This window comes from Sciurus carolinensis, chromosome 5, assembly GCF_902686445.1.
Source record: "Sciurus carolinensis chromosome 5, mSciCar1.2, whole genome shotgun sequence".
Taxonomy (NCBI): domain Eukaryota; kingdom Metazoa; phylum Chordata; class Mammalia; order Rodentia; family Sciuridae; genus Sciurus; species Sciurus carolinensis.
Genome location: NC_062217.1, coordinates 103,975,213 through 104,002,605, shown reverse-complemented (window position 1 = coordinate 104,002,605; position 27,393 = coordinate 103,975,213). Strand labels below are relative to the sequence as shown.

At 36.8% G+C, this 27,393-nt stretch overlaps 1 pseudogene; it reads right to left on the bottom strand.

Annotated features, from left to right (window-relative positions):
• Positions 1-4,952: 4,952 nt before the first annotated feature.
• LOC124985855 (hepatoma-derived growth factor-related protein 3-like) lies at positions 4,953-5,567 on the bottom strand (annotated as a pseudogene).
• Between the last annotated feature and the right edge of the window lie 21,826 nt (positions 5,568-27,393).

Genomic DNA, 27,393 nt, shown 5'->3' with positions numbered 1-27,393 from the left:
TGCCTTAAAGAACTTCAGAAAAGTCTTTGGCGCCAGACAAAAGTCCATGGCAGGCTGATAAGGGGACAATCAATTAAAAGTCAATAAAATGCATTAGCATGTTAGGTTTTTGTCCCCCTACCAATCTTCTGAACACCGATCACTGCAGAGACAGGAAATTCAATCTCTTGTGAAATTCAAATTAACTGAGCCCAGAAATGAGGTGTGGAGGCAATAGGTGGCTGGAAATGGGAAAATGAAGTAAGAACTATGCATAACAAACATGTTAAGGTTTGAAAACCAGCTGACAAATAATTAACAACTCAATAAAAGATACAAAAAATGAGGCATATAAAATAGCAAGACTGTAATAACTAGAAAGAGAAGTGTTGACAACTAGGGCAGATTTCTAACACATAATCTCCTTGTGGATCCTTTTCTGCCTTATGCTATATAAAAGGTGAACTTTTCCAGGCCTGGATCTTTTCCTTCCTTATGGATTGACAGGACAGTAGAATCACAGATACTCTGACTTTTAAGCGTGTAACATGCTGGTCAATTAACTAAATGGTTTTCCATATTTCCTGTTGATGTTTCTACTTGGATGGCAGTTCAAAAATTGTCATTTATATTACTTATTATACCTCAATAAAATGTTTACAAGAGAAAAGCAAAATCACTTTTAAGAATGAATGCTAAACAACTTCAAAATAAATATGCGATAATTTATAAGAATCATGATGACCAACTTTTACCCTTGGAACATCATTTATTTTGCAAAATGAAAGAGAATATTCAAAAACTAAAATTTAGTTTCTCCCTGTGCATTCTTAGCTGTGATAATTTTCTCACAATTGTTTGCATTAAATTACCTAGAGAAAAATGTTTATTTTTTTCCAGTTTTCAAAACTTCTTGTTAGAAAACAATGGTTGGTACATGTGTTTCCATTGTAATAAAGCAGGCAACTATATCCCATGATGTAAACATCCACACTTACATAATCATGTCAGAACACAGTCTGTGGAGTGCAGTGAAAAGTGAAGACCTGGATGTCCTTTTTCACACACAATATCCACCTTCTTATTCAGGGCATCTCTGAACTTAGGGCCCTGTGGAATTACACTGGACAGATGTCCATGAAACAGGTCACATCAGAATCAACTTTGTCTCTTATTGTTCCACAAATCCCAGACCTCCTTTCCCTTTTGCACCTTTCTACTGAGAAGAAGAAGAAATAAAAAGGAGAAGGAGGAAGAAGAGGAGAAGGAGAAGGAGAAGAAGAGGAAGAGAAAGAGGAAGATTTCTCTCAAAAAACAAAAAAAATCAAGATAGATTTTTTTTTTCCTGATTGGCAAATCAACTGACAGTAACAATAAAGGTGAAATGTCCTTAAGAAAGGACATTTCAGAGTCCTGAAATTACTATGTGTCTCCTGGAGAATAATTCTCCCTGTTTCAAGTAATTTATAGGAAAAGATTTCCTCACAAACTCAAGAAAGAAAAAATTGGAAAATCACATCTACTAGAAAAATCTAGTGTGATAAAAATATAAAAACATAAAACAAATATGTTCCTATATGAAAGTTGACAGCAATAAGTACTTTACTGTTTATGTTGAGCATTATTTTCTTGTCTCAGAAAGTCAATTAATAACTTGATGCTGTCATTATTTTAGTTTGAATATATTTACTATTCAAAGTAATTATATTTCAAACAAGTTTTAATACAGAAAGGTTTTATTTCTCTAGAATTGGAAACATGTCAATCATTAGCTTAAAATGTTATTATTTAAGAATATTTGTAAAAATCTTAAAATTCTTAGTAATTCCAAAAGTTATTTAATGATCAAGTTTACTTAATATTGATATTGAATTACTTACTGTTTTGTGGGTCAGTTAATTAATTTGTGTCATGGTTTTATCAAGCCTTAATTTATCATGTGTTTTACTTTATACATCAATATACTGGTTATTTATGGCTCTAAGATGAGCACAACCTATATTTATATTTGAGCCATAATATGTTTACATAGAAAAATGCAAAGGGCATAATGCAAAGATGATTGCATGAGGATTTATAACAAAATACCTAGAAAGTATCATAATTATAATGCCATAGTATATTTATTCTGATATAAATGAAATACATTTATATTTAAGATAACCCTAACCCTAACCCTAGCCCCAACCCTAACCCTAACCCCAGTCCTTTTCAGTTCATTGTTCCACTAACTCCAGCAAGTGCCTTTCACTTTTATGTCCAGGTTGGCAGCAGCTACATTCCAGTTAGAAGGATCGATGCAGTAATAACACAAAAGGAGTGTTGGTGGTTCTATTTCATTAATTCTCAATGACTGTTCTGATGTAGATGAAATCAAATTCCAAGAAGATGGTTCTTGGTGTCCAATGAGACTGAAAAAAGAAGCTACGAAAGTATCCAGCCAACCATGTGCAAAAATAGAAACTTCAAGTGTACTCAGTAAGCCTTGTTCAGTGACTGTAGCCAGTGAAGCAAGCAAGAAGAAAGTGAATGCTATTGACCTAACAATAGAAAGTTCTTCTGATGAAGAGGAAGACCCTCCTGCCAAGAGGAAATGCATCTTTATGTCAGAAACACAAAGCAGCCCAACCAAAGGGGCTCTCATGTATCAGTAATCTTCTGTAAGGGTACCCAGTGTGACTTCGGTTGATCCTGCTGCTATTCCACCTTCATTAACAGACTACTCAGTACCATTCCACCACACGCCAGTATCAAGCATGTCATCAGACTTGCCAGGTTTGGATTTTCTTTCCCTTATTCCAGTTGATCCCCAGGTATATACCTAGGAGTGGAATTGCTGGGTCATATGCTAACTCCATATTTAACATTTTGAGGAACTTCCAGACATTTCCAGAGTTGCTGCACCATTTAAAATTCCTACCATCAATGTATGATCAAACCCTCATCAATATTTGTTACTGTTATTTACTATAAGTGTCTTAGTGGGCTTGAAATGTTAACTGATAATGGTTTTGATTTGCATTTCTCTAATGATTAATGGATGCTAACCATCCTTTTATGTGCTTATTGGTTATTTTTATATTTTCTTTGGGGAAATAATTATTCATATCCTTTGCTCATGGGGTTGTCTTTATTATTGAGTTGTAAAAATTATGTATTTGTAGATACAAGTTCTTTTGAAGATATATGATTGGCAAATATTTTTTCTGTGGATTGTCTTTCACTTTCTTCATATGTCCCTTGAAGCATTTTAAATTTAAAATTTTGATGAAACCTCATTTCTCTCCTGTGTTGTTCATGATTTTGTTTTCACCTAAAAATCCATTGCCAAGTCCAAGATCATAAAGATTTACCCATATTTCTTCTTGCAAGAATATTATAGTTTTTATTCACATGTAGGACTTGTATTCATTTTGAGTTAATTTTTTTATGTGGGATAATGGTTCTTTTTCATTCTTTTCTGTGTGGCTATCCAGTTGTTCCAGTATTCATTGTTGAGAAAAGTCTGTTCTTTCCCAGTTGAATTGCCTTCGTGGTTCCTCTGCTAAAAATCAGTTGTCTGTAAACACATGACTTTCCATGCACTTATCCTAGCCAGCACCACACTGCCTTGATTGCCGTTGCTTTGTAATATGTTTTGAAATTGGAAAGTGTAAGTGTACAAGTTTATTCCTTTTCAAGATTGTTTTGGCTGTTCTGGGGTCCTGACAGTTTCACAAGAGTTTTAGAATCACCTTATAAAAGTCTAGGAGGAAGCCGGTTGGGATTCTGATGAAGATTGCTTTGCATCTGTAGATCACTTTTGGAACTATTTCCATCTTGACAGTTGAGTGCTTCTTACTTATGAACATAGGATGTTTTCCCAGTTATTTACATCTCTAATTTCTTTTAATGACTTTTTGTAGCTTTACAGTGTAAATTTATGCTTCTTTTGTTAAAATGTATTTATACATATTTTGTTATTTTTGATGCTGTTGTAAATGGAATTGTATCTTTCATTTTGAATTTATAAAAATACAATTGATTTAAAAAAACTGAAATTGACTAAATGTGTTTTCACAATATAAGCTGGCATAAAAATAAATAAAATTCTCTATTATCACAATAGCAACAATAATGTAAATATAATAATGGTTTATGGGTGAATATTAACTATTCTAATTCTATTTCCAAAAGAAAACAGTTCATTTTAAAATCTCTATTTAAAGGTCAATGCTTTGTCTGGTTTCCCACAGGGCTGCTGGTGATTCCAGCCTTAAAATGTAAAGTATCCACCTTCAGGGATTAGCTCAGATTGTATTGACATTGGGAAAAATAAATCATTGTTTTTATTTTGGATTAAGACAAAAAGACTCACTAACTTCACATATAGAAACAATCTGAATACATAACAACATGAGTTTTGAGAAGTATAAGCTGTCAACTAGCTATTTCTAATACAGAATAGATATTATACAATATGATTAAAACTTTACACAGGGCCTCAGAACAGAAGTACAATTTTAATTTCATCTTTGATATACCAACATTACGTATCTGGGAATTACTTCCTGGGTTCTGTCAAAAAGAGGAAATCTTATCCTTAAGCATTATGGAGTGGTTATCTAAAATAATGCTAATTAATATGTAAACAAGTGTTTGCTGGTGGTGGGGTAAAGGCAGGAAAATGATGAACATAATAACTGCCTTGGTAAAAGAATCCTAGACATGTATAAGTCTGTGCAAAAATCTTGATAATTCTTAATGGTTAAGGGCAACTTCATGAAACCAAGTAACATGAAATTAAATAGCCTTTTTAAAAAAATGTCTCTTTTCCCACAAAGCAGAGAGTAATGTGAATAATGTACATACAAACTGGGTTTCTGTCAATGACAAGGACTACGTGTTGGTTCCTATCAAATCCAAGAATATTAGACAACCAAACATTTAACCTTTTTGTGGTTTCCCTTAATATGCAGCGTTCATTATGGTACTCAGGTCCCTTCACTGGTTTTCTGCAAGTCTGAGGTTGTGTTTCTTGTGTCACTGCCAGCACCTCCACCCTCAGAGCTGCTTTTGTTTTCTTCTTCTTTTCGGTCTTTAACATCTTCATCTCCTGGAGATTTCCGGGATTGTTTAGAGGATTTCTTTAATATATATGACTTTTTTTCCGTTTTGAACCTCCTTTTTCATTTTTTTCTTTTGCCTTTCCATCTTCCTCGACTCTCTCACCTTCTTCCTCACTGCTTGCATCTGCAGTGTTTCCACCTTCTCCCTCAGTTTCTGAAGAGCTCTGTTCCTGAATTGCCTGGTATCCAGTAAATTTGACTCCTGGGTTATTTTCTATTTCCCACACTCTTTCATTAAATCCTTTCCGTTTGTTTGACTTCACAAACTTGTCTTTGTATTCCTTATACGGAAAAAAGGTCTTTGGGACCTAGAAATGCAGCTTCATGAGCGCCAAAAAAGAAGATAGGGTACTTGTTTGCTGGAGGCTTCTCAGCTCCCTCTGGAAGTTCATCAATCAGCGCCGGCCAGTGCGGGTAGCCCTTCATCTTGGCAAAGACTAGGTCGCCTGCTTTGTACTCGCGGGGCCGCGGAGGCGCCATCCCGGAGGCTCCCCGCCGGGTCGTCCTTGGTCCGGTGAAGATGCCAGGAGGCTGCCCCCACGGGCCGAGGGCTCCACCGCGCTCCCACGGGCCTTCAGCCAGGCGAGTGGCCTCGCGGACTAGGCCAAAAAAGACTATTGACGCAGTAAGAGACACTAAGATGTAGTCTGTTTATTAGTCTTACTGATATTCTAGGTTAAATACCTTTTTGAACTTGAGCAAAATCAAGCAAGTGCTGCCTATACTTCTTGGTATTTCTTTTACTTTTTAATAACTTTATAATCAAAAGAATAAGTGAATAAATAAGCACCAGTCCACATACACATGTGCATATCAGTGTACTTACATAGATACATATGGACACCTGGAGCTGGAAGACAAAGGAAAATTGAAGTCCAGTTATTTTTCTCTTCTTTACCATTCATGGAAAATTAGAAATTAATATCAAATTTACAATGTGTTGCTACTTATTTTACTTGGGAAAAAGCTGATTTATGAAGAGATAGCATGATCTCATCTCATAGAACTCTGGTGCTCTACCATCAAGTTATTAAGCTAAATATAAAAGAGTAACTGTGGATTTTAACAGAAATAAATACTCACTCCACACTTAGCCTACAGCATCTTAGATGTATAGGCTACATGAAGCTATGAAATGATTAACTCTTCTATAATAAAACACTATTCACTCTTATTTCCTATAATGCTGACAACTTGCTCTGCATGACACCTGGAGAAATTACATTCCCTGAACTTAAAACTAAATTTATACTTTACTTGAATCTGTAATTTTTCTTATGTACTACGCATCTTAATCCAGAACGCCAGGAACATCCTTTGCTCATTTTTCTACCTTACTTCTCTAACTGAATCCAAACTCACTTGTTGAGTCCTGTTTCTTCACCTTCTCACTACCTCAAAATAGTGTGTTATGAATTCTTCACTTGCATTTGTACAAAAGTCCTAGAGCTAGCATGCCAATTCTCTCCCTCTATCAACTGATTATTTTCATAGTTCCTAGGGATATTTTAATAAGTTGTGAATTTGATTTACCTCCCTCCTGTTTAGATTCTTCACTGATCCTCGCCTCTCAGATAAATTTCCTAAGCATTTGCTTAAACTACAAAGGTATCATTGATAAAATCTTACAATCAGTCTTAAGTTTACCATTTATCACCACCAAAACACAAATCTGTTTGTATAAAAACTGAGGAATTGAAGTTGAAGGGATCAAAGGCATCTATAACAAGTTTGAGGTAGGAGAAGAGTTATTGGATATCCAATGATGATATCTAATGAAGCTAGTCATTAGTCAAAGTGGAGACAGAGTGGCCCTGGGCCAAATTATGGTAAGAATCATGGATCTGTAACTGTTGTTCAGAAGCTCCTGTTGTTCCATCTTGGCTTTATAAGCCTGCTGGGACATGTTCTACAGTAGCATCACAGGCTCAGCTTGCCAGGGACAAGTAGACAATGCCCTATGGGATCAGAATTATCCTGAACAGCAATAGAACACCCATAGCTATGTGACTTACTATGTCCAGTGACATCTTCTTAAAATGGGAGTTCTATTTCAATTTTGCTTATCTGATTTTTCAACCTACTGAGAGAAAAAAAATGTATTTAAACCCAGAAAAAAAAAAAAAAAAAAAAAGACAGAATAAGCCAGGAAGACTGAAAAGTTACAGAAAGTTAAAAGTTAAAAGATTGAATGCTACACATACTAAAAATTATTTAATTTACTGAAAGTTATTTGAAAACAGAGTCCTCACAACTCTAAGTTCTGACACTTCTTCTTCTGTCTAATCTGTCCTCTTCTGTAGCAGTTTGGTAGATTTTTAGTAGAATTAAAATATCCTAATACATCTAAATAACTTTCCCTGGCTAATTCTCAACCAGAAAGTCAGAAAAACAAGATGGAAACCCATAAACACCTTACTAAAAATTCATTTTTTTTCTTTTTTGCTTTTCTGAACACTTCTAACTTTCTCTGATAACTTTCAGAGTATTAGAGAATCAACTACTCCTGCTCTCCAGCTATGAAAAAGTTAAGATAATGCATGTTATACCCCTGTGCAAAGTCATAGAGCAATGTGTAATAGTTGTGGAATTACTAGAAGCAGCAATGGAAAGATTTCATATTTTCTTTTTATCAAGTTTTGTCTTCTCCCATTATAGGGAGTCTAATCCTACCATAGTCATATAGGAATCCCAATTTACCCACACCTGAGAGCTCATATTGTACAGTTGGTTATAATTTATCTGATAAAAATAATGCAATTTCATGTGTCAGAAGATAATAAACCACTGTTATACATTATGGGTAATGGATTCGCATGTTAACAAGTCCCAATAAGATAATAACCTAAAACAAAAGATACCAAAGGAGAAAAAGTTAAGGAACTGTGTATGTCAGCACATACTATGTATGTCAGTTAGCTTTTAGTTACCAGAATAAAATATCTGAAATGATCCACTTAAGAGGAGGAAAGGTTTACTTTGATTCACAGTTTCAGAAGTTTTAGCTAATGTTTGCTTGTCTAATGTTGCTTTGGGTCTGTGGTAGTACAGTACATGCTGACAGGAACTGGAGGCAAAGGAGATATGTTTACCTCATGGCAGTCAGAAAGTGAAAGAGAGAGGAAGAAGTAGCACTGGATTTACAGTGTCTACTTCATACCCTCCACAACCTAACTCCTTTTCACGAGGCCCCACGTCCTAAAGGTTCTAACTGCCTCTTAATATCATCATGGACTGGGAACCAAACTTTCAGCACATGAACTTTTGTGGAACATTCAAGGGCCAAACTACAACATTAGGAAATGCATTTCTAAAAAAGACACTCTTATACTCCTAAAGTAAGTTTGAATAAATATAAAGTAACAATAGAAGCACACTCTTAAGCATAGTTTGACTTTTCTAGGGCTTCCTTGTTCTCTCTTTCTCATCTTTCCCTCCCAGTTTATTCTGTACTTATTCTACTTCATTCTCCCCTGATCCATTATTCCTGAATCATTGCCTCTGACTGTTCTTATTTATTCACTTATTTATGTATTTATGTATTTATTTATTCAAGCATTGACAATTCTGAGCCTTTGCCATATCAGCAATCTAGACAGCATTCACCAGCCTATAAATGCCTCCCCAGAAGTGACCTTGGCATTCCCAGAACAACATAGTCTCCTTCTTACCCCTAGTCCATCAGGTCAAACTGCATGTTATAAAGTAATTGTAATTCTAGGGGGAAACTTAACTAATCTAAAGATTATATTATCTTCCTAGGCTACATTTTTGTTAATGCTCTTATATGATAAAAAAGAAAACCAAAATTAAGCCCTGAGTGAAAGTATAAGAGACCAGCAAGAGTAATCAGGCATTCTTTTTTTTTTTTATTGTAAACAAATGGGATACATGCTGTTTCTCTGTTTGTACATGGCATAAAGTCATACCATTTGTGTAATCATAAATTTACATAGGGTAATGTTGTTTGATTCATTCTAATCAGGCATTCTTTATGCTTCCTTGTGAAGATGAGATTTTCTTCTCAATGTGGATCATTTTCTCTCTTCTTCTTCTTTTTTCTTTCTGTTGCAAACAGAGAAAACTTTTGTCTTAGAATTTAGACTGTGGGGTTGCAATAGAGAATAAATGCCTCTTTACTCACATTATTCTTCTTCTGCATGGATGGTTTCATTTCTTTTTGTAATCTATAAAATTATACACCAAAGCTTGCACCCTAAGGGAAGTCTTCCATGATCTCTTTAACACTGGGAAGAAAAAAATTCTGTATGTGTATGCATTGAAAACCTCAGGTTTGAACCTTAGTCTAGCAAATTAGCTGCTTGAACTTTGTTTTTGTTTATTTATATGGCCTGTATTTTCCTAAAATGTCTAATGAAAACAATATTTCCCTTGCATATTTTAAAAATTATAAGCACTGAACTTAGAGTATAGAACACATAGTGGATATTTAATAAGTGTTAGGTAATCTTTTTATTACTATTCAGTTTTCTTACTTACTAATAATTAACTATCTATTTTTATGGTAACAAAGTTATTTAACAACCTGGTATTAGATCCTTCGGTCTCTGTGACTTTATGTCTTCCCAAATTCAGTAGAAATAGTATAGGCTGGGGATTCCCAATTCTGGGGTCCCTTCTCTTTGGAGAAGTCTATCTCTGTATCTCTGTCATTTTTGCAATAAACCTACTTCTTGCTTGCTATCTTTGTGTCCTATTCTTAAAAAAAGAAAAAGAAAAAGAAAAAAAAATAGTGTAGGTTGGAAGGATTCATGTGCTGAAAACACTCGAGAGGTGCATTTCCAGAGTGATGATAATGAAGGGAAAGGGAAAAAAACAACAGGTGGGGTACTATATAAGGCAGTGCAGCACTTTCCTGGTCAAAAAGTCAAAGGAATCAGTGGTGAGAGAGCAGGTGGCTCATGTGCAGGACTTAGAATGGATCAAGAGAAGCCCCACTTGGAGTGATCCTGTACTGTAGGGAAAATCCATGACTGGCTTCTTCCTGCTTCCTCACAGGTCTAGGTTTAGTAACTAGGGAAATTACATTCCCCATTTTTTAATTAAATCAGTACCGACACAGTAAACATTATGAAAGTCAGGTCCCACAGTTTTATAGTGTGGTGTTTCTTGCAAATTTGAAAGAGGAGAGTCAACATGGCCAAGGTGGGTAACAAGAGAGTAAGAAGATGGGAGGGAGCTGCGGGTATACCTGGTTTATAAGGCAATGCACACCTGTCACATTAGGCTGAGTGATACTTGGTGGCAGACTTTTTTCTCTTTTATTCTATATCTGGTATTTGAAATAGTTTTTAACACTAAGTATCTGTCTTCAATGTAAATAAATGAGTGAATTAAAGACACAAATACACAGGATCATTGCATTGAGATTCCTTGGAACATGTGGTAAAATAATCAATGGTATCAGCTGATTGAGTGAGATTTCTGGTTCAAAATATTTCGTGCCAATTAATAGCAATGAATGAACTACCTATTTGCTTATAGAGATTACCAGAACTACAAAGAAAAAAAAAAAGAATCAACATTGTTTAGCATGATATCTATTACACTTAACATCTTAAAATAACTGACTCTTTTCCTTTTTCCCATCTTTCTTCATTTATGATCTCTAAAAACGTCCTCAGAAATTGTTGAATTTCTCTTTACTTTTACCATTTCTGTTATTTCTTAGCCCTAACTGATAAATATTTTAGTGCTAATTGCTGTCCAAAATGTTTCAAGTGACATCAAATATGTATATAAAACTTTGTGTTCATTCTGAAGAAAGAAGAAACACATAGAACGGCTTGGTAATTAAGCATTTGCAGAGGGTTGGCTAAGAACTGATGATGGAGTTGATTTTCACAAGTTAAGATCATAAGCAGCACATTCCAGGGCATAACACTACCTTTTGTAAGGTACTTAGATAAATAAGTTTATGAGGAAAAGAGAAAGGACCTAGGAATTAGACCAGAGGTCCTGCACCTAACAGAAGAAAAGGTAGGTCCAAATTTTCATCATGCTGGCTTAGGACCAGACTTCCTCCACAGGACTCCCAAAGCGTAAGACATAAAAGCAGGAATCAATAAATGGAATAGATTCAAACTGAAAAGCTTTCTCTCAGCAAAGGAAACAATCAACAATGTGAGGAGAGAACCTATAGAGTGGGAGAAAATCTTTGCCACACACACTTCAGATAGAGCACTAATCTCCAGAATTTATATATAAAGAATTCAAAAACCATTACACCAAGAATACAAATAACCTGATCAATAAATGGGCTAAGGAAATGAACAGACACTCCACAGAAGATATACAAGCAATCAACAGACATATGAAAAAGTGTTCAACATCTCTAGTAATAAGAGAAATGCAAATCAAAACTACCCTAAGATTCCATCTCACCCCAAGTAGAATGTCTATTATCAGGAATACAAGCAACAATAGGTGTTGGCAAGGATGTGGGGAAAGGGTACACTCATACATTGCTGGTGGGGTTGCAAATTGGGGCAGCCACTCTGGAAAGCAGTGTGGAGATTCCTTAGAAAACTTAGACTGGAACCACCATTTGACCCAGATATTACACTCCTTGGCCTGTACCCAAAGGACTTAAAATCAGCATACTACAGTGATACAGCCACATCAAAGTTTATAGCAGTTCAATTCATAATAACTAGATTGTGGAAGCAACCTAGATGCCCTTCAATAGATGAATGGATAAAGAAAGTGTGGTATATATACACAATAGAATATTATTCAGCCATATAGAAGAATTAAATTATGGCATTTGTAGGTAAATGGATGGAGTTGGAGAATATCATGCTAAGTGAAATAAGTCATTTCCAAAAAACCAAAGGTCAAATGATTTCTCTGATAAGTGAATGATGATATACAAAGGTGGGGGGAGGCAAGAATGGAGGAAGGATAAATTATATAGAGGAAAATGAGAAGTGGAAGGGGTGGGGGGAAGGAAAAATAATAGAATGAGACAAACATTTATGATTACATAAATGGTGTGAATTTACATTGTGTACACCAGAGAAATGAAAGTTGTACCCAAATTGTGTAAGATGAATCTAAATAATAAAATTAACAAAAAAAGAGAAACAGAGAAAGAAAAAGGAAAAACTTTTCTTTTCAACTAGTGTCACTAGAAAGGTCAAATGGTGATATGAGATGGCAATTGGCAAGGCCACGGCAGTGACAGTGTGCTTCCTTCTTATCTTTAAAATAATAAATGGGAAGAATTTAGAGCTTTCCTATGTAGGATGTGTATGAATATGAAGCAACATATCCCATGACTATGACAACTACCATGCACCAATAAAAATATGGGAAAAAATCTTAAAAATTAAAAATTGAAAAAATACCAAGATGTACTAAATTAATTGCAAGTAAATTTTTTCATTTGAAAGAAGAGCACTAGCAGGGAAAAAGCTTCAACATTGCCACTTGAAACCATTCTCAGCAATGTAAGGACAAATTTAACAGCACTAAGCACAAACCATACAGCAGGAGCTATCACCACTATTGAAGGAACAATCAGGTGATTAAAATCCAGGAATCCTTCCTGCAGAGTTTTGCAGGGAGTCATCTTTCCGTTTGCCAATTTTTACAGGCTACAAGTTATGAAGGCAATAAAATTTGTTAAAACACATTTTGAGTGCCGGAAGGTAAAAGTCAGAAACTTCCATTTTGTGTTTTACCTCTTGGGGGTATTTAGAGACATAATTTACCTAACTACATAATTTTGACATTTCATTATTGCCTATGTAAGTAAAAATTTCCTTAATACCAATGAATTACTTGCTCCAGTGGCACCAGAGTCTTCATTATGCCCCTGTGCATGGTAAGCAAGCATATTGCAAATGACAGAATATGGAACTTTTATTCATGTTCGACACAGTTTATGGTGGTTTTAGTCACTGGAAAACATTAGACTACCAGATTGAACACAATAGCCCATCAAAAACAGCTGCAAGATCTCTAAATGAGTGAATGGTGGGACACATGAGCGCTGTTTGGCCCATTACTCTAGTTTGCAATTATACCAGCTCTCTCCCTAAACCTTGATTTCTGTTACTTATCTCAATGTGGAAGATATGACTTTTCTGCATTTCTCCCAAGGGAAGATTTTGCAATGTTTTTTATATCCAAAGCAAATACTTTTACCCTTCACAGTAACCCCCAATCTGAACTTAAATTATCAGAGTCATCAATCTCATTTCCCATGACACTGTGAATGGAAATATGAACAATCATTATTACAGGCAGCTGAACAGTCCTGCTTTAAAGAAATTTACATATCAAAACAAAAATGCATAAATTGAAATCGATTTGATTAGAGGAATTTTACACCCACTAAATAAACATACAGCTTATTCTTTAGGGTCACTCCTGTATTACCATTTTGCTTCACTAAATTAAAAGTGCTATCAAGTTGGTAGTAAATCCTGACATGTGTTACTGAGCAAACTCAAAAGGCCATATACAGGCCAGAAGCTCAAATATATCAACAGAAACATATTAGACACAAAGTTTAAAAATCGACTTTCATTACAGGAAACTTTGAAAGCACATCAACAATTCATCTTTTTTTTAAACTGTTTTAATGACTAGCAGATGACTCCACTAATGTTTAGCTGCTGAAGGAGGTAAATTTAATGATGCTAAGAATTTCAGAGTTCAGGAATATTTGGGCTGTGAACTGCTCTACAATAATTGGAATTTACTCCAAATGAGTTTTCCCATGCCTATTATTCTAAATGAGTGCTTAAAATGACCTGGTAAATAATCCCAAAGGAATGGTTTTAGAATCTCATCAAACTACCAACCATATTTTAGTGCCTGGGAAGTTCAGGGTTAATGGCCCTTAAGTGGAAAACTGTGTGTGTGCTAGCGCGTGTGTGTGCGTGTGTGTGTGTGTGTGTGTGTGTGTGTACATGCATATGCATGCCCATAGAGTCATAGAGTGTAGGTGGGAGTATGTGTGCATATGTGCAAATATAAATTTAACTATGATTGGATCATTGAACAATGAAGGTTTCTGTCCTGCTTGTATTTTTCTAATTGACATCAATCCAAATGTCAAGTTTTAAGGGTTACTGGGACACAGACTGAACAAAGAAGAAGGATGAGATGGGAATAAGAACCTAAGAGGCCATTGGAAGAGACCCTAACCTAGATGTTAGATTCCATAAGTCAAGCACCACAAGGTAATGTGGGATGCATGATGGGACTTACATACAAGATGAATAAAAAGCTGTTCTATCTACTCCTGTGAAAGAAAATGGCATTATTACTCTGGACAACAGCTTATCAGTACCAGCAAACCTTGAAGCAAAATGTAAGGCATCTTTCCTTTTTTTGTAGATGTAGTGAAAAATCATTTTGCCATCTCCTTACATATAAAATATGCAATTTTCATTTTTGAAGACTATAATTACAAGAGTTTTGCTATTGAGTTCTTTTTTCTTGAAATTGAATCTACTTTTTATAAATAAAATATTCTAGAATTCATATAATTCACCCATAATTTCATATGTTATGTCATAATTTCACCAAACTATGAACTTAAATGTTTCCATCAATAAGTTGTATTTTAGTATCTGCTGAACTCTATATTGACGTATTCAAGTTGTTTTATGCCCCTTGTCCTAGACTCTTTTAAGACTCTTGTGTAGATCCTCATTGGTGCATTTAAACATCTAATAATATACTTCTGCTTCTTAATTTATTGTTTTTTCATATATAGTCACAGGTCTTTTCCTTAAATTAATGCAGTGATTGCAAAAAAATGATTGATACTTTCCATAATATACATAGAAATACAATACAGAAAGTAAATATGTGAGAGTTTCAAGATGGCGGCCTAGAGGGCGGCTGCATTTCACGTTGCTCCAGGATGCAGGATTCAAAAGAAGAGATAGTGAGAGACTTGGGACCAACTCAAAGCCGCCAGGTGAGTCTCTCCCGTTGGGGAGGCGTCCAGGATGGGGCGGTAGCCCCGGAATGCAGGGAATTTGTGAAGTGGAGTTGCTCGGCGAGTTGCCCCTCCCCCCGCTGGAGCGGTAAACACGGACAACTGGGATCATCGTAGAGGAGGCGGCTCAGCACAGCCCTTGGACTCGGAGCAACCACTGGGGCTCCGGGCGGCTGCCTGAGGAGGAGCTGCGTGGTGAACTGTTTAGACTCAGAGTAATCCCTTCTGAACACCGGGGGGGTTGACCGGAGGAACAGGAGAAGCGCGGCGGGTCGCTTGGTCTAGGAGTGACTGCATCAGAGCCACAGGCGGTTGCCAGAGGAGGAGCCGAGTGGTGAGTTGATTGCACTCAAAGTGACCGCTCCTGAACACCGGTGGCCTGCCTGGAGGAGGAGCGCAGTGGGTCACTTGGTCTCGGAGCCACCGCCCCTGAACACTCGGGGGGTCACCCCGAGGAGGAGAAGGAGGAAAGGGTGGGTCACTTGGGCTTGGAGTGACTGCCTAGGGCTATGGGAGGTTGGCGGGAGGAGGAGACGCAAAGTGAGTTGCTTGGACTCCTAGTGACTGCGTCGGAAACCGGGCTGCTGTCCGGTGGAGGAGGTGTGTGGCGGGTCTCTGGGTATCGGAGCTATTGTACAGGGCTCCAGGTGGCCGCTCAGAGGAGGGGCCACATAGCCAGGCGATTAGGTGCAGAGAAGGGTCCCAGGAGTTAGGTGGATTCTTGCTGGAAGAGCTGCACAGAGACACGCCTAGGGGCAGAGCGAAGTTTCCAGGACTGCGGGCAGATTATCTGGGAGAGGCAGCCTAAGGAGACTCGCCTGCGGAGGGTGAGGCTCCCAGGTCCAGGAGGTAGGTCCGGGCCCCTGGGAACGTTGCAGAGGAAGACAGCCCAGCCCAGGCGGTAGTTGTAGATTGAGGGGAACCTCTAGGAGGGGAACTGACCAGCGAGACATTCCCACCGAGTGAGTCTTCCCTACCGGGAGAGGTTTTCCCACAGGAACGGTTAAACCAGAGACACAGGCACAAATAGGCCTTGCCTCAGCCCGCAGCCTAGTTCCCCGTTGGATGACCATTGGTCAACAAGTGGAGACACCTCTGACCACTAGCAGGGAATATACGCCACCTGAAGGTCACCACCCTAGAGAGGCAGCTTCTTCGTGGAGCTCCTCATTATCAACTTCCTCCAAGACTTCAGGCTACTGAAGGATAAGAGGGGATATACTAGCAATCTTCAGGGACATTATAACTCGATAGAGGAAATCTGCAATATCTTAATGACCCACTGATTCCTGAACAATATGAGAAAACACGGGAAGAAAATGTCCCAAACAAATCTAGATGTTACATCAATAGAATCCAACGACAGCATGGCAGAAGAAATGACAGAAAGGGAGTTCAGAATGTACATAATTAAAATGATTAGGAAAGCAAACAATGAGATGAAAGAGCAAATGCAGGCATTGAAGGATGAGATGAAAGAGCAAATGCAGGCATTGAATGATCGCACCAATCGACAGTTAACAGAGCAAATTCAGGAAGCAAAAGATCATTTCAATAAAGAGTTAGAGATATTGAAAAAAAACCAAACAGAAATCCTTGAAATGAAGGAAACAATAAACCAAATTAAGAACTCCATAGAAAGCATAACCAATAGGATAGAACACCTGGAAGACAGAACTTCAGATATTGAAGACAAAATATTTAACCTCGAAAACAAAGTTGAACAAACAGAGAAGATGGTAAGAAATCATGAACAGAATCTGCAAGAACTATGGGATATCATGAAAAGGCCAAATTTGAGAATTATTGGGATTGAGGAAGGCTTAGAGAAACAAACCAAAGAAATGAACAATCTATTCAATGAAATAATATTAGAAAATTTCCCAAATCTGAAGAATGAAATGGAAAATCAAGTTCAAGAGGCTTATAGGACTCCAAATACACAAAATTACAAGAGACCCACACCAAGGCACATTATAATGAAAATACCTAACATACAAAATAAAGACAGAATTTTAAAGACTGTGAGAGAAAAGAAACAAATTACATTCAGGGGGAAACCAATATGGATATCAGCAGATTTTTCAATCCAGACCCTAAAAGCTAAAAGGGCCTGGAACAACATTTTTCAAGCTCTGAAAGAAAATGGATGCCAACCAAGAATCTTATACCCAGCAAAGCTTACCTTCAAATTTGACGATGAAATACAATCCTTCCATGTTAAACAAAAGCTAAAAGAATTTACAAAAAGAAAGCCAGCATTACAGAACATTCTCGGCAAAATATTTAATGAGGAAGAAATAAAAAACAAAGAAGCAAATCAGCAAAGGGAGGAATTATCCTAAAGGAACTGACAAATAAAGCAGGAACCAAGATGTGTCAAAAAATAAATAAATAAATAAATAAAATTTTAAATATGAACCAAATGACCATATACAAATCATATCTCAATAATAACCCTGAATGTTAATGGCCTGAATTCATCAATCAAAAGACATAGACTGGCAGATTGGATAAAAAAGAAAGATCCAACAATATGTTGACTGCAAGAGACTCACCTCATACAAAGAGATACCCATAGACTAAAGGTGAAAGGATGGGGAAAAAATTACCATGCACATGGACTCAGCAAAAAAGCTGGAGTATCCATCCTCATTTCAGATAATGTGGACTTCAAACCAATGTCAGTCAGAAGGGATAAGGAAGGACATTTCATACTGCTTAAGGGAAGCATAAATCAGCAAGATATAACAATCATAAACATCTATGCCCTAAACAGTGGCTCATCCATGTATGTTAAACAAATCCTTCTCAATTTTAGAAACCAAATAGACCATAACACAATAATACTAGGTGATTTTAACATGCCTCTCTCACCACTGGACAGATCTTCCAAACAAAAATTGAACAAAGAAACCATAGAACTCAATAACACAATCAATAATTTAGACTTAACAGACATTTATAGAATATACCATCCAACCAAGAGCGAATACACTTTCTTCTCAGCAGCACATGGATCCTTCTCTAAAATAGACCACATATTATGCCACAAAGCTAATGTCAGCAAATACAAGAAGATAGAGACACTACCTTGTATTCTATCAGATCATAATGGATTGAAGTTAGAAATAAATGAAAGAGTAAAAAACAGAAACTACTCCAACACCTGGAGATTAAACAATATGCTATTATATGATGAATGGATAACAGAAGACATTAGGAAGGAAATTAAAAATTCTTAGAGGTAAACGAGAACAAAGAAACATCATATCAAAATCTCTGGGACACTATGAAAGCAGTACTTAGAGGGAGATTTATTTCATGGAGCGCATTTAATAAAAGAAGTAAAACTCAAAAAATAAACGACCTAGCACTACAGCTCAAAGCCCTAGAAAAAGAAGAACAGACCAACAGCAAAAGTAGTAGAAGACAGGAAATAGTCAAACTCAGAGCTGAAATCAATGAAATTGAAACAAAAGAAACAATACAAAAAATTGACAAAATAAATAGTTGGTTCTTCGAGAAAATAAACAATATTGATAAACCTTTAGCCACACTAACAAAGAGAAGATGAGAGAAAACCCCAATCACTGAAATTCGGAATGAACAAGGAAATATCACAACAGACACGACTGAAATACAAAACATAATTAGAAGCTATTTTGAAAATCTATAGTCCAACAAAACAGAAAACCTCGAAGATATCAACAGGTTTCTAGAGACATATGAATTGCCTAAACTGAACGAGGAGGACATACACAATTTAAATAGACCAATTTCAAGTAATGAAATAGAAGAAGTCATCAAAAGCCTACCAACAAAGAAAAGTCCAGGACCAGATGGGTTCTCAGCCGAGTTCTACAAAACCTATAAAGAAGAGCTCATTCCAATACTTCTCAAAGTATTCCATAAAATAGAAGAGGAGGGAACCCTCCCAAACTCATTCTATAAAGCCAATATTACCCTGATACCTAAACCAGACAGAGACACATCAAGGAAAGAAAATTTCAGACCAATATCCTTAATGAACATCGACGCAAAAATTCTCAACAAAATTTTAGCAAATTGCATACAAAAACATATTAAAAAGATAGTGCACCATAATCAAGTGGGTTTCATCCCAGGGATGCAAGGTTGGTTCAACATCAGGAAATCAATAAATGTAATTCAGCAAATCAATAGACTTAAAGTCAAGAATCACATGATTATTTCAATAGATGCAGAAAAAGCATTTGATAAAATACAGCATCCCTTCATGCTCAAAACACTGGAAAAAATAGGGATAGTGGGAACATTCCTTAACATTGTAAAGGCCATCTACTGCTAAGCCCATGGCTAATATTATTCTAAATGGTGAAAAACTGAAAGCATTCCCTCTAAAAACTGGTACAAGGCAGGGATGCCCTCTTTCACCACTTCTATTCAATATCGTCCTTGAAACTCTAGCCAGAGCAATTAGACAGAATCAAAGAAATTAAAGGGATACGAATAGGAAAAGAAGAACTCAAACTATCCCTATTTGCTGATGATATGATTGTATACTTAGAGGAACCAGGAAATCCCACCAGAAAACTGTTAGATCTCATAAGTGAATTCAGTAAAGTAGCGGGATATAAGATCAATGCACATAAATCTAAGGCATTTCTATACATAAGCGATGAATCTTCAGAAAGAGAAATTAGGAAAACTACCCCATTCACAATAGCATTGAAAAAAATAAAATACTTGGGAATCAATCTCACAAAAGAGGTGAAAGACCTCTACAATGAGAACTACAGAACACTAAAGAAAGGAATTAAAGAAAACCTTAGAAGATGGAAAGATCTCCCATGTTCTTGGATAGGAAGAATTAATATTGTCAAAATGGCCATACTACCAAAAGTGCTATACAGATTCAATGCAATTCCAATTAAAATCCCAATGATGTACCTTTCAGAAATAGAGCAAGCAATTATGAAATTCATCTGGAAGAATAAAAAACCCAGAATAGCTAAAACAATCCTTGACAGAAAGAGTGAAGCAGGGGGTATCGCAATACCAGATCTTCAACTCTACTACAAAGCAATAGTAACAAAAACGGCATGGTATTGGTACCAAAATAGAAAGGTGGATCAATGGTACAGAATAGAGGACACGGACACAAACCCAAATAAATACAATTTTCTCATACTAGACAAAGGGGCCAAAAATATGCAATGGAGAAAAGATAGCCTCTTCAACAAATGGTGCTTGGAGAATTGGAAATCCATATGCATCAGAATGAAACTAAACCCATATCTCTCACCATGCACGAAACTAAACTCAAAATGGATTAAGGATCTCGGAATCAGACCAGAGACCTTGCATCTTATAGAAGAAAAAAGTAGGTCCAGAGCTTCAACATGTCGGCTTAGGACCAGACTTCCTCAACAGGACTCCAATAGCACAAGAAATAAAAGCAAGAATCAATAACTGGGATAGATTCAAACTAAAAAGCTTTCTCTCAGCAAAGGAAACTATCAGCAATGCGAAGAAAGAGCCTACAGAGTGGGAGAAAATCTTTGCCAATCATACTTCAGATAGAGCGCTAATCTCCAGAATCTATAAAGATCTCAAAAAACTCTACACCAAGAATGCAAGTAATCCAATCGACAAATGGGCTAAGGAAATGAATAGGCACGTCACAGAAGAAGATCTACAAGCAATCAACAAACATATGGAAAAATGTTCAACATCTCTAGTAATAAGAGAAATGCAAATCAACACCACCCTAAGATTCCATCTCACCCCAATTAGAATGGCGATTATCAAGAATACAAGCAACAAAAGGTGTTGGCGAGGATGTGGGGAGAAAGGTACACTCATACATTGCTGGTGGGGCTGCAAATTAGTGCAGCCACTCTGGAAAGCAGTATGGAGACTCCTTAGAAAACTTGGAATGGAACCACCATTTGACCCAGCTATCCCACTCCTTGGCCTATACCCAAAGGACTTAAAATCAGCATATTACAGAGATACAGCCACATCAATGTTCATAGCTGCTCAGTTCACAATAGCCAGATTGTGGAACCAACCTGGATGTCCTGCAATTGATGAATGGATAAAGAAAATGTGGTATATATATACAATGGAATATTACTCTGCCATAAAGAATGATAAAATTATGGCATTTGCAGGCAAATGGATGAAACTGGAGAATATCATGCTAAGTGAGATAAGCCAATCTCAAAAAACCAAAGGAAGAATGATATCGCTAATAAGTGGATGAGGACACATAATGTGGGGTGGGAATAGTTAGTGTTAGGGTTAGAGTTAGGTTTAGGGAGGGGGGCAGGAATGGAGGAAGGAAGGACTGTATAGAGGGAAAAGAGGGGTGGGAGGGGTGGGGGGAAGGGAAAAAAATAACAGAACGAATCAAACATTACCCTATGTAAATTTGTGATTACACAAATGGTATGCCTTTACGCCATGTACAAATAGAGAAACAACATGTATCCCATTTGTGTACAATAATAAAAAAAAGAAATAAAAAAAAGAAAAATTAACAGGAAAAAAAAAAAGAGAAAGTAAATATGTGACTACTTTATTGCTCTAAAGACCAGAGCTTTACTTGATTTTGGGTCCCTAGTTTTGTTCATGGGCAGATTACTGCAGGTTGCAGAGATCTCCCATCTCACAAAAGCATTGTAGGGTCTGTCTGTGCCTCAGATTCCATTTGAATATTCCAGAGAATATTTTCAACTGTCCTTTAAGTTCTACCTCAACTGTCCTTAACTTCTTGACTGTTCATGAACTTCTTCAGAATGAGGTAATTATGTCCCAAGGGAACAAATTCCTTCATGGAAAATTCCAACACCCCCTTAAGGAATGTATTCATGCCCAGAAGCTCCAAAAAAGAGCAAGGGATTATGAAATCAACTGTGCAAGATAATTCTTCCCTGGTTCCATTTCATGTCCATTACTTAAAATAATATCTCTGTCCTTTCCATTGTTTCAAAGCATTGTCCATTCCTGCTTATAATCTTTTCTATCTAATCTTCAAAATGTTGACCCATATTTGTATTTTGCATCATTTCTTTCCATAGCTTATGGCCTAAGGATAGTTCAACATAATAAATGGTATGCAAACAGATGACTAGATAAAGGACATTCATATAAGTTTATATTTAATTCTTTGGTGATAAAAAAATAAAGAAATATTCATTCTCAAAATAGTAGCTACAAATTCTGAGATGTAATTCTAACTAAATAGACAATTTACTATTTATATTCCCCAACTCCTTACTTTGTCAGTCATCAAATTTGTAATTTTCTTCAGTAACAATGAACAAGTCTTTGCTTTATGTTTTGTTATTAAAATGTTATTTAGTTATTGGTTATTTTCTGCCAATCTTTGATAGTAGTCAAGTTTTGAAGGAGGGTATGATACTTGATGAAGCAAACTGGGTCTTGCTGCCCAGTTATGCCACAAATTCTAATAATATGGGGAAGAATGAAGGAGAAAGAGCAGTATAATGTTCCATTTTCAATGTAAATCATAAATCATGTTCTCCAGTAGAAGGCAAACATTGAAATTAATACTCTAGCTAGGTAATTAGAAAATCTTTAAGTATTTAGTTAAGTAGAAATTCATAAAAATAAAAATTCATTAGTTTCTTTACTAAACCCCCAACAAAATCTGTTATAGATTAAAAATGGGGCCTGCTATTGAGGTTGAACAATCACATAGTCAGTTTGGGCTCTTTGGTCTATAATGCTTGAAGCATTTTTAACTGGACTGATTTTTTTCCAAATGAAGGATTTTTCTTCTTTTAAAATTCTTTTTAGTTATATATGACACTAGAGTATATTCTGATACATTTATGCAAACATGGCATACGTCTTATTCCAAGTAGGATACCAGTCCTGTGGATGTGGATGATGTAGAGATTCACTATGATATATTTACATATGTATGTAAGAAAGTTATATCAGTTTGATTCTACTGTCTTTCTTATTCCTGTCCTCCCTCCCTTCCCTTCATTTCCCTTTGTCTAATCTCCTGAACTCCTATTCTTTTCTTTCACCACACAACCCATGTTTTGTGTTAGCATTCACATATCAGAGAGAACATTTGGCCTTTGGTTTTTTGGGATTGGCTCCTTTCCTTAGTATGTATGATAGTCTCCAGATCCATTCATTTACCAGCAAGTGTCAAATGTCATAAAGTCATTCTTTATTATAGCTAATATTCCATTGTGTATATATACCTTATTTTCTTTACACATTCATCTATTAAAGGGCACCTAGGTTGTTTTCATAGCTTAGTACTTATGAATTGAGCTGCAGTAAAGGTTGATGTGACTGTGCCACTGAAGTTTCCTGATTTTAAGTCCTTTGGGTATAACCAAGGAGTGGGATAGCTGGGTCAAATGGTTGCTCCATTCCAAGTTTCTGAGGCATTCCATACTGCTTTCCAGAGTGGATGCACAATTTGCAATCCTACCAGCAATGTATAAGTGTGCCTTTTTCCCCACATCCTTGCCAACATTTATTGTTACTTGTATTCCTGATCATTGCCATTCTGACTGGAATGAGATGGAATTGCAGTGTACTTTTAATTTGCATTTCTTTAATTGCTAGAGGTGCTGAATATTTTTTAATATATTTGTTGATAGATTATGTTTCTTCCTTTGTAAAATGTCTGTTCAGTTCCTTAGCCCATATATTTATTGAGTTATTTGGGGTTTTTTTTACCAGTTTTTTGCATTCTTTATATATCCTGGAGAGTAGTGCTCTGTCTGAGATGCAGGTGGCAAAGATTTCTCCCATTCTGTAGGCTGTCTCTTCATGTTCTTGATTGTATCATTTCCTGTGAAGAAGTTTTTTCATTTGATACCATTCCATTTATTGATTTTTGTGCTTAGGAGTCTTTTTGAGGAAGTCAGTTCCTAAGCTGACTGATGGAGTGTTGGGCCTACATTTTCTCCTAGTAGGTATAGGGTTTCTGGTCTAATGCCTAACTAGGTCTTTGATCCACTTTGAGTTGAGTTTTGTGCAGGATGAGAGATAGGGGTTAATTCTCATTCTATTACATATGGATTTCCAGTTTTCCTAGTACTACTTGTTGAAGAGGCTATCTTTTCTCCAATGTATATTTATGGTACATTTGTGTAGTATGAGATAAAATATCTTCTGTTAAACAGAAGAATTTAAAAATATACCATGAGAAAATAAAGAGGATTACATTTCATGCAGTATTAATTTGGGTTCTTTAGAGAAACAGAACCAAATTTTATATATGTATAAAATAACACATTGGTTCCTTGTGTAGGGAGTCTCTGAAGTCCCAGGTCTTCAGACAGTGAGTTGGAGATTTATGAGAGCTGATGCTCTATTTGGGTTCAATTACAAAGATATTTTGAGAAATGTCTCTCAAAGTTATTACGCACAAAAACTACCTGAGAACCAGAAGAGCTAATGGTATGAGTTTCAGTTCAAGTTCAAGTCAGGAAAATAAGTCCAATGACCTGGCTGGCTTGGAATCAGCCTGGAAGAGTGTGAATTCTCAGTTACTCAACCATTTAGTTCCACTTAAGGCTCCAGTGGATTGGGTGAGCCCTTCCCATATTGGGGAGGGCAATCAGTTTTACTCAGTTTACCAATTCAAAGGTTAATCTCACTGAGAAACAACCTCACACACATACACTCAGAATAATGTTTAATGAAATGCTCAGATACCCTGTGACCCAGTAAAAATTGGCATAAATTTACCTATCCCACATGGAAAGTGGTACAAGAGATTCATTTTAGGCATAAATTGAAATAGTCATGTCTAGACTAAATGATCCTTACAAATTAAATTTAAAAATAGAGTCAACTGAATAGAAAATCAGAAAAAGTATAAGAGAAGACATTCAAATTGGCAATATATGTTATTTCACAAAAAAATCGTGATATGAAAAAGTGCTCAACCCCATTAGTAGTTCAGGAATTCAAAAATTAAACCACAATGAGAGAATGAAAAATCCAATTGGAAATGTGTGCCTATGTCAGCTTCTTGATGCTTGATAAATCCTAAAGTTTTGTTCATTATAATTTAATTAATAAGAATCATACAAATAGGATATCACCTAGGTACATCCATGTGCCTAGAGATACATGAAATTATATATATGTATTCATTTTTAAAAGTATACTTTATATCTAACATAGTTATCTTTATTTTTTACACAATTATTTTCAATTTTTATTTTTATTTTTATTTTTATTTGCTCTCTTTAGTTATATGTGATAGTAGAATATATTTTGACATATCATATAAACATGGAGTATAACTTCCCATTTTTGCAGTTGTACAAGATATGGATTTACATTGGTCATGTATTCACATGTGAACATAGGAAAGTTACGTCTGATTCATTTTACTGTATTTTCCATTCCCATCCACCGTCTCTTGTTGCGCTCCCTGCCCGCAGAGAGACGAGACGCAAACCTGGTTCTTTTGAGCTCTTTATTTTGCGCGCTTACTTCCTCCTCTTTGTTCTCTCTTTGTTCTCCTTCCGCAGCTCAATATATACAATCCTTTAACCAATCAGATACAAGTGCATGCGGGGAGAGCGTGGACAGGTACAGAGAGGCAATTAGGGCATACACTAGACATGCAGTGTTTACAAAGGAGCCTAACCAATCCGAACAACTTCCTCAAAGTGACGCTAGTTGTTGTCTCACAAGTCAGCTGCATGCAGCCGCACTGGCAAGCTGCCAGGCGCCATCTTGGATACGCATCGAAGTAAGCCAAGCCAGCTATGCCACACCCAGGCAGCCAAGCCACACCTAGGGCCAGGGGTCCGCGGCGCCCCGACAGTTCCCCCTTTTTTCTTTTACAAGAAAAAGGCTCGGGACCGTGCCTGTCTTAGGCGGAGTGGTCGACCACCGTCCTTACCCGTCATTGGATAACTGCAGAGCATGCTACAGCTCCTGTCTTAGGTTGGTACGGGGTCACCTCCTTCCTTACCCGTATGACTACCGGTCCAGCATCGTGAGCCATACTTGTGGGGAACTGCCGACCTCTAGGGCGGCCATGGCCTGATGGAAGATGATGCGATCTCTATCTTGATCTTGGCGCATGCGCATGATAAAGCGTGTGAGGAAGACAACAGCAATAATCATCAACATACAAAAAGCTCCCATTCCTGCCCATTGCTTTACAAAACTGAAAGAAGAGGATAACCAACTTAGCACTTCAGACATTGGGGCTATATCAACTCTAGTAGCGTTAAGGCTAACAATTTGAGATCTAAGAATAGCAGTAAGATTATCAAATTTATAAGACCAGTTGGTACGTAGCTGAACAGATAAGATCCTAGACAAGTCTGCTGCATAACTAAAGTTATGGTAAGCTACAGGTGTAACGCACAGTCCCGTCAGATGATAAATACATCCCACGTTTAACAGTTCTTGTAAGATATCCATCTGTTCCTGAAGCAAGTCCACTCACTGGTTTACTAAAAGAATCCCTGCTTTTAAGTGTTGATCCACTGCTTGCTGAGTAGATAAGGCAGTAGCAGTCTTCTGAACCACATTATTGAGCGTAGCTGCAGACTGCACTGACGTAGTTAAAGCTACAGCCGCCGCAGTGGCCGCTGCCGCTGATGCAACTACGGCGGTGATGACTGCTGCGGTGATTCCAAAATCTCTCTTATTTCTGGAAAGCAATACTGGCAATTCATCATCCGTAACAGAGACTGGCATAGGCAAGAAGGTAGGAATACGCATAATGACAGCTCGGTAATATTTTGTTGCGTCCCAACACTGAGAAAGATAGCAATTAGTTCCAGAGCAGTTGAGGGTCGTGCCATTAGAAACATTAGTTAATAGGAACATAAAAGGAGGGTAGACACATACAGGAGTGGAATACAATGTTACAGTATTGTTACAAGCTATCTTATTGACCTGGGAAGGGCCTGTGCCCGTATAATCTGAAGTGTGATTCCAATAACAGGCCTTAAACGAACCTCCTTGCAGAGCAAACAAAGGCTGAAGATTAGTATATCCTGCTTGGGAGGTAAATAGAAACCAATTATCAAAAGGATTTATACTTTGGCAAAAACCAAAGTAGGCGAGGTTTTGGATAAAATTGTTTACAGATTGCTGGTATGTAAAGTTTGGGGTGAAATAAAATCCATGTTGAATAGGAGCTGCTCTTTCAGCATGTTGACAACCTGTCCAAACGGGAGGACTAGAAAATTTGGGATCACAAGGAGGGAAAATACGAGGTGTATGAAATCCAGTAGATGGCAGTTTTAGTCGTTTTGGAATCAATCCTTCAAGAAAGACAACTTGCCCTGAAGTAATAACCTT